Here is a 19042-nt window from a genome sequence, read left to right on the forward strand (position 1 = left end):
GTGACAACATTGTATATTTCTTAAATTTAGCCCCGACTCACTATCTTTATGAGGTTGATAAGTTGAGTATGACAAAGACAGATGACACACCTCTATCATAAGCTGTTTTGGAAAGCATATAACCTAAGAGGCAATGCCACAGACATAAAATTATTAAATTGTTCTCTGCAAGTGATAGGGCTCCTTCTATAATTCTAATATGCATTTGGATTTATCACAGCTTAAGGGCCCGTTTTCAGACTCAAAGATGATTCTTGATTTTCCTTTCCGTACTGGCTTTTATGTTAGCTTATAGTTTTAACTCAGCTTCCCCTAATGTTAATATCTTTTATAAACCATAGTACAATTATCAAATCAGGAAATTAACACTGATGCAATACTATTAATTAAACACACATCTTATTCAAATTTCACTAATTTGTCACTAAACTCCTTTTTTCCATTCTAGTATTGAACCCAGGATTCCACATTGTATTTACTTATGTCTCCCTAGTGTCCCCAAGTCTCACATGACCTTGACACTTTGGAAGAGTACTGCCTTGTTATTTTATTTAACTTGGACTTGTCTGTTTTCTCATGATTAGATTGAGGTTATGTATGTTGGCAAAAATACCACAAAAGTGGTGAAGCCTTCTCAGTGCATTCTATCAGGAGATATATGATATAGATGATGCTGATACAGGTTAAACTTTGTCACTTGGTTAAGGTGATTTCTACCACGTCTCCACTGTAAAGTTACATTATACATTATAATTATGTTATAAATTCTATCATTATTGTTTTTCTTTTGCTCAAAATGTTCCAGTTTTGGCAACTGAGAGTTCCTTTCAAAACATCTTCAACCACTTTCAACACTTCCTTATTTTCTGGCACCGCAAGATATTCCAAGCTTCTCATATTTTTTTTTCCCTAGTCCTGGAAGCAACTATTTCTCCAAGGAGCACTGGCTTCCATTATTAGAGAATGACTTTTAGAAACCATAATCTCAGCACTAGGTGTGCTCTTTACTACAGAGATTTCATTGCATTTCTTCTAGGCACTCCACATAGAAAGTCAGAAAATATATTTATAAACACTAACCCATGTATACACATCTACATTTAATTTTCTACATGTGTATCTATGTACCTATCAATCTATGTATGTATCCTGTGAGTTGACACTCCTACCTCATATTCCAATCCATCAGAGTTTTTTCAAGCCTTCCCATTTTCCTTATCTGTCTATCGAGCTATCATTTATCTATATCATCTTCCTCCACCAGTGAGTTACATGGTTTTCATTATCTACAATAAATTTGCTTATTTGTTCAATCCTACTATATAAAAATATTTTCAGAATTGATAACCCATACCCTTGCAAAGAAAATATTAATAACTAGAGTACAGTACTGAAATGGTTTATTTTTCTTTAGTCTTGAGTCAAAATACTTCTTTCCAATTTCTTCTAGATTAGTTCATCCCTTCCCAATTCTCTTTGGTGTGGTTGTATGTCGTGGATGACCTAAAATTAAGGCTCACTACTATGTGCTGCCTTGACATCTGGTAAAATCAGAATGGCTCAAATAGCCTAATGACAAGTTTCCCTCCTCACTCTGTGCCCTAACCCAGTGACCTCCTTATCACGGGAGCAGGTGCAGTTCCTGCTTATCCCTGAGGTTTCAGTTCCCTGCCAGGAGGAGGAATTATTCAAACAAGCCAATCACATCCTCCCATGGGAACCAGGGGACTCTATATGGATTTGTTTACCTTTCCTAATTTTTATGGTATTGGGTTGTTTGTTAAAGTTTCCTATTTCACCAACGTCCAGATATTTTAGCAGATTTTGTTTGTCTGGTAGTGGGGAAAGGGCTGATGAGTTCCCTTTTATTCATAGTACCCTGCATTTCCCACTTCTGCTTTTTTTCCCCTTCACCACCCAATGGCTAAAATGTATTTCTCCCTTTTTGGATTCCTTCTTCTGCCCCAGAGCTATACCTTTTAAAGATACCCCTCTAATTTATAAATATTTTGTGGTCCCTTCCCTATGATTCATGCTCCTAACTGCCCAGAGCTTTTTCAGTAATTTCAGACTTAGAACCGTCTAGTCTTTCATACAATAATTTTAGATCAACTTTAGGTCCCTTCTCTCATTTTCTTTTTCTGTCTTCCCTGCAGTTTTTCATGGTTTACCTTTGCTCACCAAAAAGCCTAGAAGCAGGGCAGGGATGTGTCAGAGTGTGCTAGGTCATACAATAGGATTGGTGATTTTTTTCCTCTTTATTCATAGTTGTTTTGAAGTTTCAGCATTCTCTGTCTTCAAGTTATTCTGCGGGGATGATTTTTCTTAGCTTTTTTTTTCCTCTTCTTGTATTTTTTGGTATTATTATTGGGAGACACATAGCTAGGTGTCTGTAATTGCCTTCAGTCCTCAATCATGTTTTATAACATTTCTAAAGTTATATAATTTTTTATAACTAATGTTTCCTGTGCCAACAATTTAATATTCCTATCTCTGTCTAACTCATTTGGTTGGGGGGTAATTGCTGCTAATAAAGATTTTCCAGAGAAATTGATTTGGAAACTGCTTAGTGTAGATATGCCTACAGAAATAAAAAGTAGTGATACCCTTGACAGTCAATATAACCAGTTCTCTTTGTAAAACTTAAATATTAATCCTGTCTGACACCGTCTGGAGATGAGAAAAAGGCTAAACAAGTACTAGCTAAACAGAATGTCTTCGTATGCATCCATTACTTCTAGTTGTGTGCTTCTTAATATTCCGTTTCATGAAGCACACAGAAATGAATATTAGAAATAAGGATCCATGACTGTCACTGACATGTAGGAAAAGATAACGTGTTAACCCACGTGGGCTTGCAGTAGAATAGTTTCAGGTCAGTAATTGTTTGTTTCTTGAAATCAAGGAGTCTGGTGAGTTTGACAGATTTCCCATTTTTACATATATTCAGCTCCCAGCTTGCAGTGGCACTAGTGAGAAGCTGCATTTCCTCTGTTTGCAGTAGAAGAGACTGATAAGGCCTCACTTCTCTTTGACCTTTTGCCATGGAAGGCTGCTCTGATTTCAACTTGCCACGCAGTAAATGTATGCGTCAGTTAACAAGGATGCAAATTTTTAAATGTGTATTTCAGCCTTAATCCATCAACCTCACTGGGAATACAATTCAGCTTGCATTCCCTCCTGAAAATGATTTACAAAAATGATTTACGTGCTTCACATATTTGTACATCTGACATCATGCGAAGTATGGAACAATTTACAGATGTGCAAAATGTTCCACGAAAAGCCTAAAATGCTGTTAACAATCTGGTTGAAAAGGAACCGAGATGGGAGAGATTTATCAAAACTGAAGGTTGATGAAAGAAGTCACAAATCAAGAACTATCAAATTATGTCATGTTACTTAGCTTCTGCTTACAAGTAGCTAATGGCAAAGGGTTAGGTGAGGATTGGAAACAACTGGGTATTATTAATAGGTGACCGACAAAAAACAGTCATTTTAAAATCATTGTACATTTGATTATTTTATCAAAATTATCTAATTTCTAGATTCCAGCTAAATCAATGGCACATTTAGAAAAATCTTTCTGCAATATTTTAGGTAGTACAATTGCTCCTACGTGTCACACTTCAAGACACTAAGATGAAACTTAGAATCAATTTAGTCAAAGACCAACCAGCCATTAATCACTAGACTATGTGAAACAGCACAAAAAGAAAAAAAAAAAAAAGATTTTCTTAGTCGATTCAAAGAGGAGTTCACATTTTAAGCACTGGGAGCAATTAAAATCTCTGAAAGACCAGGGCATCCAAATGACCAATATATCTCTAAGTTGATACACTAAAGCTCTTAAAAGTGTCATAACAAACAACTTGTCATCTTAAGAATATTTTATGAGGCAGTTGGATACTGGAGGAATTGTAGGAAGTCATAGCTCAGGCTCAGGAAATGTCTTTTCTGTTCTCACACTAAGCTTTGGAGGCCAGATCGACATTGCTGAGTTGGGATAACACTAAAATGGGCAGTTTATCCATATTCCTCAAGAAAAATGTCCAGTAACATGAAAATTTTCAGTTAATAGAGAAGCATCTCTCTGAATTATTTTCCCAGTTTTTCTTGGTATTTTAATAGATGGTTTGGATCTATTTTCTTTTCTTTTCTCTAAGAACTCTTTTATTTCAAGGTAAGATGATAGCTACTTATTTGTAAAGAGAATTTCATTTCAACTTATTTGTTATCAAACATATGGACTAAAACAGAGGACTAAAGTGAATACTTTTGTTTGCAAGCTTGCTTAGGAAGAATTATATTTTTCACCGTACAGCCTGCCTCATCATTCTCTTTGTGTATTAAGTGTATGTATTCTCATAAAAATAAAACTTATTTTATTACTTTTATATACTGAATTTTTCAGCTATAATTTCCTACAGTCTGCAATAGCTATATATTGAATTCATGAACTTCTGAGAATTATGTTCTTTCTTTGGTCATATACAATCAAAAAAATACCATTCCTTACTAAAACAATGTGAACCATTTTTGAACTTATATAAACAGAGAGTAGAAAAGTGCCAGAAGCTGGGCAGGGTGGGTGTTGGGGAAGTAGGGAGAGGTTGGTAAAAGGGTACACACCTTCAGTTATAAAATGAATAAGGTCCAAGCACCTAAGGTATAACATGGTGACTATAGTTGATAACACGTTATTGAATAACTAAAATTTCCTAAGGGAGTAGAATTTAAATGTTCTTAAAATAAATTGATAGATAGACACATAAGTGAGGTGATGGATATGTTTAACTCGATGGAGGGGAATCTTTCACAATGTATACATATATGAAATCATCACATTGCACCAATTAAATATCTTCTTTGTCAATTATACCTCAATAAAGCTGGAAAAAAATTTCAAGTGGCACATTTTTAATGAAAATCCTATGTTCCTTACAATATTTTAATACATTTATTTATACCCTGTTCATATTTAGAGTAAGGCAAGATATGATTTTAGTGAAAAATAATAATGCCACCTGCTTCTGTAATGCCTTGGTAGTTACCAGGAATCAATAGAGATTGAAGAAAAAGAAACCTAAAAAAATGATTAAAGCTAACAAACCAAAATATTTAATAAATGTGTCAAGACTGGCATCACCAACACTTACTTACCAATCTCTGAATGCCGAATATTTTGCATAATGTTTAGTCCTAAATATAAGAAATGTAATTTTCAGTATATGGGCCTTATATGCTTTTTGATAAATATAACGTTAACTTTTGTCATGTCTTTACAGTACTGTAAATGTTAATTTTACTTTCAATTTTCAATTGTTCATTGTCTAACTACAGAAATACATTTTTTAAAATATTGATTTGTATTGTGTAACATTCCTTAACACTTACTAGCTCTATGAGCTTTTTCATAAATTCCTTATGTTTTTCACATATACAATCAATTCATAATAAAAGCAAAATAAAAGCAATTTTATTTGTCCTTTTAAATTTGTTTGCCTCTTATTCTTGCCTTATTGCACTGGCTAGGACCCCACCTCCCCAGTATAATGCTGAACATCTACCTTGACTTTTTCTTGATTTTAGAAAAATCAAGGGTGGTAGATGAAATAGTGTTCCTCTAAAATTCATATCCATCTGGGACCTCAGATTATGACATCACTTAGAAATAGGATCTTTGCTTATGTAATAAAGTAAGAATCAAGATGAGATAGAGTGAATTAAGGTGGACCCTGAATCCAATGACAGTATCCTTATAGGAAACGGAAAATTACACACAAAGACACACACACAGGAACTAAGCATGTAAAGATGGAGGCAGAGATAGGAGTTAGGATACCACAATCCAAGGAATATCAAGGGCTACCAGAAGCTGAAGAGGCAAGAAAGGTTTCTTCCTAGGAACGTCAGAGGGAGAAAGGTCTTGCTGACATGTTGATTACAGCCTCTGACTTTCAGAACTATGAGAGAATAGCTTTCTATTGTTGTACGTCACCAAGTTTATACTAATATATTACAGCAGCCTTAGGAAATGAATGCAGGATGGAACCATTTTGTCTTTCACCATTAAGTATTATGTGTGCTATTGAGTCTTCATAAATGTAGGGCCTGGATCTTAAAAGGCAATATGCCCGAGAAGAGGCAAAAAAGTCTTGGGCCCAATTGGGGTCAGAGATATTGCACAGAAGGGCATGCTCAGATGAATTAGCCAGGACAAAAATACAACCTGCAGAAAGTTAATGGCAGCATTTTCCAGTCTTGATCTCAGTTCCAGAAAAACAGAAAGAATTTTTAAAAGCATATGTCTCCTCCAACACAGAATAGACAAAACAATCTTGAAAAACACAAAGTTGGAGGATTTACATTCTTGATTTCAAAACTTAGTACAAAGCTACAGTAATCAAAACAAGGTGGTGCTGACACTAGGATTGAGTGCTGACACTAGGATTGACACACAAAACAATGGCACAAGGATTAGAATTAAGAGGCCAGAAATAAAGTCACACATTTACGTTCAATTCGTTTTCCACAAGGATGCCAAGACCATTTGATGGGGAATGAATAGTCTTTTCAACAAATGGTGCTGGGACAAGTGAATATCAACATACTAAAGAATGAATTTGGAATCCTACTTCATACTATGTATAAAAATTAACTGAAAATGGATCAAAGGCCTAGATGTAATAGTTAAAACTATAAACTCTTAGAAGGAAATATAGGCGAAAACCTGCCTTATCTTGGATTAGATGATAGTCTTATAACACAAAAAGCACAAATAACAGAAGAAAAAATAGATAAATTAGACTTCATCAAAATTAAAATCTTTTGTGTGTCAAAGGGCATAATCGAGGAAGTGAAAAGACACAGAATGAAAGAATCTGCAAACTATCTGATAAAGGTCTAATATCCAAAATGTATAAATAAGTCTTACAATCCACACCAAAGAGACAGATAACTAAAAATTGATCAAAGGACTTAAATAGACATTTCCCCAAAGAAGATATACTACAAATAACCAAAAAGCACATGAAAAGATGCTTAACATTATTAGTAACTAGGAAAAAAACAAATCAAAACCACAATGAGATACAACTTCATACCCACTAGGATGGCTATTAAGGAAAAAACAAATCAAAAAATAACAAATAGTAGTGATGATTTGGACAAATTGGAACTCTCATACATTGCTGGTGGAAAGGTATAATGGTGCAGCCATTGTGGAAAATCATTTGGCAGTTCTTCAGAAAGTTGAATGGAAAATAACCATATGACCCAGCAATTCCACTCCTAGTTTTATACCAAGAGAATTGAAAACATATATTCAAAAGAAGTTGTACATGCATGTTCACAGCAGCATTAATTCACAATACTCAAATAGTGGAAATAACTCAAAGGTCCATCAACTGATTAATGGATAAACAAATGTGGTATTTCCATGCAGTAGAATGATATTTCATAAAAAGAATGAAGTACTGTTATGTGCTACAACATAGATGAACATTGAAAATACTACTGTAAATTAAAGAAGGTGGAGACAAACGGCCACATAGTGTACGGTTCCATTTATATTAAATATCTAGAATAGGCAAATCAATAGAGACAGAAAGTTGATTAGTGGTTGCCAGGGGATGGGAGGAGGCAAAAATTGGGACTAACTGCTAATAAGGACAGAGTTTCTTTTTGGGGTGATAGAAATGCTCTGAGAATAGACAGTGATGATGAGTGCATAATATAATGAGTATACTAAAATCACTGACATATTAATAACAAGTACATGTCTTCTTCGAAATTTCTAATAATAAAATTTCATGTGTTTGGGTTTAGAAATTATACTACCTGTATCTCACCCCCCAAAAAAGAGATAAAACTTTAATTTACATAATGGGGGTAGTATTTGACTTATTCTTAGACAGATGAATATTGCAAATTCTATGTGTAAGTATTGATTTTCACAAGAAAAACCAAAAACATAAAGCTGAAAATGACATAAAGGTACAAAGATGTCTCTATTAATAGATTATATAATTCCTTTCATACCTAAAGAATTCTTACTACAGAAAAACTTGCTAGAATTAATAAGTGAATAAAGCAAAGTAACAGAATACAGGATAATATAAAAATAAATAATATTCCTATTATGTTAGAGATAAACATTTGCAAAATAAAATTAAATTACATGTACCACTTCTGATAACCACAAAACATAAAATTATTGGAAAAATAAATTTAATAAACAATGTACAAGATCACTCCACTAGATTAGTGAAGTCCTCACGGTATATTGAAGCCCATTTACTGGCTTTCCCAGCTTCTTGCTCAGTCATATCATACCAGTAACTACTAGAAATGAGTCATAGGATTATTTATCTCACAGAAAGTGGCAAATGCTACACATGAGAGCTGTATATTCTAGAGAGCAGGTTATTAAATATTTATCAGCATAGCCAGGGAGAATACTTAAATAAATGAAGAGATATTCAATATTCATGGATTAGAAGATTCAAAATAGGTTAATCATCAATAAGCTGATTTATAGATTTCATGCCCATTCAAGTCTAAATTCAAGCAAGCTTTTTTGGTGGAAAATGACAAAATTGTTTTAAAAAATGTAGATAAAAATATAAAAGACCTAGAATAACCACAACAGAATTATAAAAGAAGAATAAAATTGAAAGACTTCTAAGGGCACAAAATACATTAATCATTGATAAACTGGCCTTTATAAAATAAAGAATACTCTGCTTTTTAAAAGACAATGTTAATAAATGAAAAGACAAGCAAAAATACTGTTTAAAAATATGTAATAAATACATCTAAGAGAAGAGTAATATCAGGACATGAAAAGAACACTGATAATACAACGATGAAAGGACAAGCGATGCAATAAAAATAGGTAAATGATTTCAACAGGCACTTATCAAATAAAACAATGGTAAATGCACAAAAAAGGTATTTAATGTTATTAGATTTCAGAGAACCATAAATTAAAATCACAATGAAATAAAATATTAAATTATTAGACTATCTAAAATTAAAAGTTGTGACAATATAAGCATCATAGTATGATAGCGATACTGAAACTCTAGAGATTATTTATGGAAATGTGAAATAGTATAAACACAAGAAAATTTCTCATACACTTAAATAATTACCTTACCTCTGACCCCATAATTCCACCCAAAGAGAAATACTATTATTTACCAAATAGAAATACTAGTATCATCACAAATATGTCTCATGACATATTAAAACACAGGTGAACATGACACCAAAATATTGAAAGAAACATCTAAAGATGAAAGTAGCACAGAAGCAAAAAGAAAAAATAAAATATATGAAAATGAGGTGAAGAAAAGATTAGAAGATCCAACACAGATCTAAGGAGAAAGAAGCCATATTAGAAGAAATAGTGGCTAAGAATATTTCAAAAGTGATGAAAAACACTAATGATCAGATTCAAGATTTCCACCAGACAATGTGGTGAAAATGCACAAGACCAAAAGCAAGGTCAAGATTTAGAAGCAATCAGAGGAAATTGCAGTTGGACAGTCACTTAACTTTTTAATATCAACAATAGCAGCAAAAATGAGAAATGGTATCTCAACGTGAAGAGAAGTTATATTATTTTTATAACTTTTTTAGGCAAAATTGAGTTTTTACCACCAGAAAACCTTCACTAAGAGACATTTCTATAGGAAGTACTTTAGGAAAAAGATTTCAGAAGGAAAGTATAAGATTCAAGAATGATTAATGATGAACAAAAATCACAATATTTGTTTGGTTAAATCTTAAACATTAACAATATAAAACAATAAAATATAATTTGTGGGGCAAAACAAAGTCAGCAGGGACGGGGAAGGGTAAGCTGGGACAAAGTGAGAGAGTGGCATGGACACATATACACTACCAAACGTAAGATAGATAGCTAGTGGGAAGCAGCCACATAGCACAGGGAGATCAGCTCGGTGCTTTGTGACCACCTAGAGGGGCGGGATAGGGAGGGGTGGGAGGGAGGGAGATGCAAGAGGGAAGAGATTTGGGGACATATGTATATGTATAACTGATTCACTTTGTTATAAAGCAGTAACTGACACACCACTGTAAAGCAATTATACTCAAAGATGTTAAAAAAAAAAAGTCAGCAAAGAACATTTGACTAAAATAGCATGTGAATTGGGATGAATTAAATGACGTTAAAATACTCTTAGATGTTTGTTTAGTTTAGGAAGAATGTAACGATAATAATTAATTTTAGATTTTATTGTATTTAATATTTAATGTATATCAAAATTTCTAGAATAACCACTAAAAGATTATTAATAGACTAAATGATACTAGAACAATACTAGAATAATATACTAAAAAAATGTGTACAGCTTCCAAATCAATAATGGGAAAATGGCCAAAATTTACAAATTGACCACAAACTGGATTTTTTCAGTCATAATAAAGGATTTGATGTGTTAAAAACTATATACTCATAGAAAGGAGCTAAACCTAAAATGCTCACATTAGGAAAGAAAAAAGGCTGAAAGTAAATGACTTAAGCATTCACCTTAAGAAGTTGGAAAAAGAATCAGACTATATCCAAATACGGCAGCAGGAAGAAAAACAAAGAGCAAATATTCATGAAATTAAACACAGTGGTATGCAAGACTAAAATGAGGGGTTGAATGTGGTTGCTCTGGACTGAAAGCTGATGGGGGAGACCCAATAACCCAAGAAAGTGCTGAGGCCGATCCTGCTGTGTGCCAACCCTAGCTTACCTTTCACACCTGTATGGGTCACTGCTTCCTCATATCTGAGCTGGTGAGAAACAGGACCCACAGAATGGGTGACAGAAGGAAAGAAGGAGAGAACAAACAGAACTGGGAGTTGGGCTTAAGATGATTTCCAGTGCCTCTGCGACCTGAAATAAAGGAGTACTAGATGCCAGCTGGGACTGTGCTTTTTGCATTTACTTGGAAAAACAAACCAACTGCTCCACCAAAGACCTTGCACTGGCTCTTACTAGGGCATCGTGCATTGCCCATCTTTAACCAGGCTTTCAGCTGTAGGCTCTCAGCCGTTACTAACTGCTTGAAATATTTATAGTTTTACAGTGGTGTTTTATGATGTATATGCTCCCACAGGCCTTGGTGAGTAGCATGGCTTATGAATTTATTGAATTTTGAAACAGATTTATATATTTCCTTTTGTTTATGTTTTATTGGATTCTTGCTCCTAAACCGACACATAGAAGATGGTGCCCTGTCTGGAGGGTAACTTGCCAATCTCTACACGCTAATGAGTGAAGTGAGAAACAGCAAAACATTTCAAGCTGAATGGAAATTCATCTTTGGATAAGCACACAACTGAGAAGACGAATGATGAATGCTTGCTTACGACTAGAGTGTGCTTGTAAAAGAGACACTTGCTTAACGCCACTCTGTAAACAGAGTTAGTAACTCACAACTTACGCCCAACGTGGAAAAAGAATTCATGCTGTGGAATACTATGCAAAATGCAGGCCTGACAATGGGAAGCATATTATTATATTGTAATGCACCCTAAAAGTTTGAATCAACACAGAAATTGATAAAAATAGTCTTCTGGAACACTGGTTTACAACCTCACATACTACAAAAAACCTCTCATACATGTGTGTTCATATATGTATATATCCATATATATTTGTATATGTATTCATATATATTTAATATAGATATATACATGTTTTTCAAGTTAATAAGGAATAAACCATCTTTTCTATTTTTGATTAATTAAAGCCCTTATTATAGTTGATGTTTCTCTTCTCATAATAGAATTATTTCTACCTCATTTGAAATTTAAAGGTTACACTTTATTCTACAACTTGGATAATTGGGACAGGAAACAGGGATTTTTTTTTTCTTGGATCTTCTTTTAGTCAGGCATTTGATTATTACTTCCTTCTAAGAAAAAAATGTTCCAGAGAATAGAAATAATTACGCATATTTGGTCTGAGGTCTTTGAAAGTATATCTGACATAGGCTCTTCTATGATCACAATTCAGACTGAATTCACTGGAATGACAACAGCACAGCTAAATGGTTTGCAACTCAATTATCCATCACGCAAGAATCGCAGAAGCACTGGATTTAAAAAATCCTTCTGGCTTCTTTCTGATATCTCCTTTTTGAAAGAGCCAGCACCAATATTTTTAGTAGTTTTATATTAAAACAAAAAAATATTTAAATGAATGGATAAAGTCACATATGAAGGTCAATAATATCTTTGGAATAGTAAGATCTTTAAAACTCATTCATTTCTGGGCAATCATGATATGTTCCATAAATGAATGTAAAAAAGGTAGAAATCATAGTTAAAGGGCAAATTTTCTATGGAGATATATATATATATATATATATATATATATATATATATTTTCCTTTTGTCTTATGAAAGTGTCCTATAAGACAGTGTCTGTTTCAGAATTACTTTCTTTATAGTCATAGAGAAGTTTAATCTGAAAAGCTACCAGCTATTTATTTCATTAATGTATGTATTATTGTTTCTGGTGGCTACCTGAGATGAATCTGATATTTAAGTGCCTCTAGGCATTATATGTTGTTTATAGCTTTGTATGTGCACATCTGGCTTGGGGCTCTGATAGACCTACTGTTCTTTTGTAACAAATTGAATTCATTTTTTTTTGTTCTGTGACTCTGACTTCCATTTGACAACTTTTTACCCTTGAAGCCTGACTTGGCAGCTCCTCAATTGATGTCTGGAGATACCTGATAATTGCTAATCAGCAAATTGTATTAGCTTTTTTAAGTTTTACAGGATGTTCTTCCTAGCTTTATTGAGATATAATTGCCATACAACATTGTGTAAGTTTAAGGTATATAATATGGTGATTTCATATATATACATACTGTGAAGTGATTATCATATTAGTTAACATATCCATCACCTTACATTGTTACTATCTTTATGTTTGTGTGTATTGAGAACTATTTTTTTTATTGTATTGAGAACTTTTAAGATCTACTCCTTTAGCAACTTTCAAATATAAAACACAGTATTGTTAACAATAGTCACCACTTACATTGTTACAATTTGTGTGTTTGAGGGTATGTTGAGAACTTTTAAGATCTACTCTTTCAGCAACTTTCAAATATAAAACACAGTATTGTTAACTATAGTTAATGCTGTACATTATGTCCCTGGAACTTCCTTATCCTATAGCTGGTACCCTTTGACCACCTTCACCCATTTCCCCCACCTACCCACAGTACCTGCTCCTGGCAACCATCAATCTACTCTCTTTTTCTACAAGTTTGTTTTTTTTAGATTCCACTTATAAGTGAGATCACACAATATTTGCCTTTCTCTCTCTGACTTACTTCGCTTAGCACAATGACTCAAGGTTAATCCATGTTGTGAAAATTGCAGGATTTTCTTCTTTTTTAAGGCTGAATAATATTCCATACATCCATCAATGGACACTTTGGATGTTTCCCTGTCTTGGCTATTATAAATAATGCTGAAACATGGGGGTGCAGGTATCTCTTAGAGACAGTGATTTCATTTCCTTCAGATATATACCCAGAAGTAGGATTACGAGATCATATGGTAATTCTTTTTTTAATTTTTTGAGAACTCTTCATACTGCTTTCCACAGTACCAATTTACATTCCCAATAGCAGTGCACAAAGGTTTAGTTTCCTCCACATCCTCACTCACAGTTCAGAAATCTGGCGTGGCAAAACTGGGTTCTCATCTCAAGAAATCACAACACAAATCATGGTATCAGCCAGTTTGAACCCCCATTTGGAGGCTCTGGGGGAAAATCTGCTTTTAAGTTCATTCTTCTTGTAGGCATAATTCAGTTCTTTGCAGTTGGAGGACTGAGCCCCTCATTTCCTTGCTATGTGTCAGCAGGCACTGCTTTTAGTTCCAAGACACCATTCCTTGGCATTTGGCCATCTCCAACTTCATGTCAGTAATGGTGCATCAAATCCTACTGCTTTGAAGAAGAACTACAATCCTGCAGCCTGTGGAACAAAAACCACATTCACAGAAAGATACACAAGATGAAAAGGCAGAGGGCTATGTACCAGATGAAGGAACAAGATAAAACCCCAGAAAAACAACTAAATGAAGTGGAGATAGGCAACCTTCCAGAAAGAGAATTCAGAATAATGATAGTGAAGATGATCCAGGATCTCGGAAAAAGAATGGAGGCAAAGATTGAGAAGATGCAAAAAATGTTTAACAAAGACCTAGAAGAAATAAAGAACAATAAAAGAGAGATGAACAATAAAATAACTGAAATGAAAACTACACTAGAAGGAATCAATAGCAGAATAACTGAGGCAGAAGAATGGATAAGTGACCTGGAAGACAGAATGGTGGAATTCACTGCTGTGGAACAGAATAAAGAAAAAAGAATGAAAAGAAATGAAGACAGCCTAAGAGACACCTGGGACAACATTAAAGGCAACAACGTTCGAATTATAGGGGTCCCAGAAGGAGAAGAGAGAGAGAAAGGACCAGAGAAAATATTTGAATAGATGAAAATCAAAAACTTCCCTAACATGGGAAAGGAAATAGCCACCCAAGTTCAGGAAGTGCAGAGAGTCCCATACAGGATAAACCCAAGGAGAAACATGCCAAGACACATAGTAATCAAATTGGCAAAAATTAAAGACAAAGAAAAATTATTGAAACCAGCAGGAAAAAATGACAAATAACATACAAGGGAACTCCCATAAGGTTAACAGCTGATTTCTCAGCAGAAACTCTACAAGCCAGAAGGGAGTGGCATGATATACTTAAAGTTATGAAAGGGAAGAACCTACAAGCAAGATTACTAAAGGATCTCATTCAGATTCGATGGAGAAATCAAAAGCTTTATAGACAGGCAAAAGCTAAGACAATTCAGCACCACAAAACCAGCTCTATAACAAATGCTAAAGGAACTTCTCTAAGTGGGAAACACAAGAGAAGAAAAGGACCTACAAAAACAAACCCCAAACAATTAAGAAAATGGTCATAGGAACATACATATCAATAATTACCTTAAATGTGAATGGATTAAATGCTCCAACCAAAAGACACAGTCTTGCTGAATGGATACAAAAACAAGACCCATATATATGCTATCTACAAGAGACCCACTTCAGACTTAGGGACACATACAGACTGAAAGTGACGGGATGGAAAAAGATATTCCATGCAAATGGAAATCAAAAGAAAGTTGGAGTAGCAATACTCATATCAGATAAAACAGACTTTAAAATAAAGAATGTTACAAGAGACAAGGAAGGACAGTACATAATGATCAAAGGATCAATCCAAGAAGAAGATATAACAAGTATAAATATATATGCACCCAACATAGGAGCACGTCAATACATAAGGCAACTGCTAACAGCTATAAAAGAGGAAATTGACAGTAACACAATAATAGTGGGGGACTTTAACACCTCACTTACACCAATGGACAGATCATCCCAAATGAAAATAAATAAGGAAAGAGAAGCTTTAAATGACACAATAGACCAGATAGATATAATTGATATTTACAGGACATTCCATCCAAAAACAGCAGATTACACTTTCTTCTCAAGTGTGCACAGAATATTCTCCAGAACAGATCACATCTTGGGTCACAAATCAAGCCTCAGTAAATTTAAGAAAACCGAAATTGTATCAAGCATCTTTTCTGACCACAACACTATGAGATTAGACATGAATTGCCGGGAAAAAAACGTAAAAACACAAACACATGGAGGCTAAACAATACATTACTAAACAACCAAGAGACAACTAAAGAAACCAAAGAGGAAATCAAAAAATACCTAGACACAAATGACAATGAAAACACGATGATCCAAAACCTATGGGATGCAGCAAAAGCAGTTCTAAGAGGGAAGTTCAGAGCTATACAAGCCTACCTCAAGAAACAAGAAAAATCTCAAATAAAAAATCTAACCTTACACCCAAAGGAACTAGAGAAAGAAGAATAAACAAATCCCAAAGTTAGCAGAAGGAAATAAATCATAAAGATCAGAGCAGAAATAAATGAAATAAAAACAAAGAAAACAATAGCAAAGATCAATAAAACTAAAAGCTAGTTCTTTGAGAAGATAAACAAAATTGATAAACCATTAGCCAGACTCATCAAGAAACAGAGGGAGAGGACTCAAATCAATAAAATTAGAAATGAAAAAGGAGAAGTTACAACAGACATCACCGGAATACAAAGCATCCTAAGAGACTACTACAGGCAACTCTATGCCAATAAAATGGACAACCTGGAAGAAATGGACAAATTCTTAGAAAGGTATAACCTTCCAAGACTGAACCAGGAAGAAATAGAAAATATAAACAGACCAATCACAAGCAATGAAACTGAAACTGTGACTAAAAATCTTCCAACAAAGAAAAGCCCAGGACCAGATAGCTTCACAGGTGAATTCTATCATTTAGAGAAGAGCTAACACCATATCCTTCTCAAACTCTTCCAAAAAACTGTGGAGGAAGGGATACTCCAAACTCATTCTATGAGGCCACCATCACCCTGATACCAAAACCAGACAAAGCTACTACAAAAAAAGAAAATTACAGATCAATATCACTGATGAATATAGATGCAAAAATCCTCAACAAAGTACTAGCAAACAGAATCCAACAACACATTAAAAGTATCATACACCATGATCAAGAGGGATTTATCCCAGGGATACAAGGATTCTTCAATATACGCAAATCAATAAATGTGATACACCATATTAACAAACTGAAGAATAAAAACCATATGATCATCTCAATAGATGCAGAAAAAGCTTTTGACAAAATTCAACACCATTTATGATAAAAACTCTCCAGAAAATGGGCATAGAGGGAATCTACCTCAACATAATAAAGGCCATATACATCAAACCCACAGCAAACATCTTTCTCAATGGTGAAAAGCTGAAAGCATTTCCTCTAAGATCAGGAACAAGACAAGGATGTCCACTCTCACCACTATTATTCAACATAGTTTTGGAAGTCCTAGCCATGGCAATCAGAGAAGAAAAAGAAACAAAAGGAATACAAATTGGAAAAGAAGAAGTAAAACTGTCACTGTTTGCAGATAACATGATGCTATACATAGAGAATCCGAAAGATGCCACCAGAAAACTACTAGAGCTAATCAATGAATTTGGTAAAGTTGCAGGATACAAAATTAATGCACAGAAATCTCTTGCATTCCTATACACTAATGATGAAAACTCTGGAAGAGAAATTAAGGAAACACTCCCATTTACCATTGCAACAAAAAGAATAAAATACCTAGGAATAAACCTACCTAGGGAGACAAAAGACCTGCATGCAGAAAACTATAAGGCACTGATGAAAGAAATTAATGATGATACAAACAGGTGGAGAGATATACCATGTTCTTGGATTGGAGGAATCAATATTGTGAAAATGACTCTACTACCCAAAGCAATCTACAGATTCGATGCAATCCCTATCAAATTACCAATGGCATTTTGGTAGAATAAAAAATCTTAAAATTTGTATGGAGACACAAAAGACCCCGAATAGCCAAAGCAGTCTTGAGGGGAAAAAAACGGAGCTGGAGGAATCAGACTCTCTGATTTCAGGCTATACTACAAAGCTACAGTAATCAAGACAATATGGTACTGGCACAAAAACAGAAACATAGATCAATGGAACAAGATAGAAAGCCCAGAGATAAACGTATGCACCTATGGTCCACTAATCTATGACAAAGGAGGCAAGGATATACAATGAAGAAAAGACAGTATCTTCAATAAGTGGCGCTGGGAAATCTGGACAGCTAAATGTAAAAGAATGAAATGAGAACACTCCCTCACACCATACACAAAAATAAACTCAAAATGGATTAGAAACCTAAATGTTAGACTGAACACTATAAAAGTCTTAGAGAGAAACATAGGGAGAACACTCTTTGACATAAATCACAGCAAGATCTTTTTTGATCCACCTCCTAGAGTAATGGAAATAAAAACAAAAATAACAAATGGGATCTAATGAAACTTCAAAGCGTTTGCACAGCAAAGGAAACCATAAACAAGATCAAAAGACAACCCTCAGAATGGGAGAAGATTTTTGCAAACGAATCAATGGACAAAGGATTAATCTCCAAAATATATAAACAGCTCATGCAGCTCAACATTCAAAAAACAAACAACCCAATCCAGAAATGGGCAGAAGACATAAATAGATATTTCTCCAAAGAAGACATACAGATGGCCAAGAAGCACATGAAAAGCTGCTCAACATCACTAATTATTAGAGAAATGTAAATCAAAACTACAATGAGGTATCACCTCACACCAGTTAGAATGGGCATCATCAGAAAATCTACAAACAACAAATGCTGGAGAGGGTGTGGAGAAAAGGGAACCCTCTTGCACTGCTGGTGGGAATGTAAATTGATACAGCCACTATGGAGAACAATAAGGAGGTTTCCTAAAAAACTAAAAATAGAATTACCATATGATCCAGCAATCCCACTACTGGGCATATACCCAGAGAAAACCATAATTCAAAAAGACACATGCATCCCAATGTTCTCTGCAGCACTATTTACAATATACAGGTCATGGAAGCAAACTAAATGCCCATTGACAGATGATGGATAAAGAAGATGTGGTATATATATACAATGGAATATTACTCAGCCATAAAAAGGAATGAAATTGAGTCATTTGTTGAGATGTGGATGGATACAGAGTCTGTCATACAGAGTGACGTAAGTCAAAAAGAGAAAAACAAATATCATATATTAACGCATATATGTGGAACCAAGAAAAATGGTACAGATGAACCGGTTTGCAGGGCAGAAATTGAGACACAGATGTAGACAACAAACGTATGGACACTAAGGGGGGAAAGCGGTGGGGGGTTGGGGGGGTGGTGTGATGAATTTGGCGATTGGGATTGACATGTATACACTGATGTGTATAAAATGGATGACTAATAAGAACCTGCTGTATAAAAAAATAAATAAAATAAAATTCAAAAA

The sequence above is a fragment of the Aethalodelphis obliquidens genome, unplaced genomic scaffold (genome assembly GCF_003676395.1).
Source record: "Aethalodelphis obliquidens isolate GAN/ISIS:26980383/991018 unplaced genomic scaffold, ASM367639v1 scaffold1, whole genome shotgun sequence".
NCBI classification, from domain to species: Eukaryota; Metazoa; Chordata; class Mammalia; order Artiodactyla; family Delphinidae; genus Aethalodelphis; species Aethalodelphis obliquidens.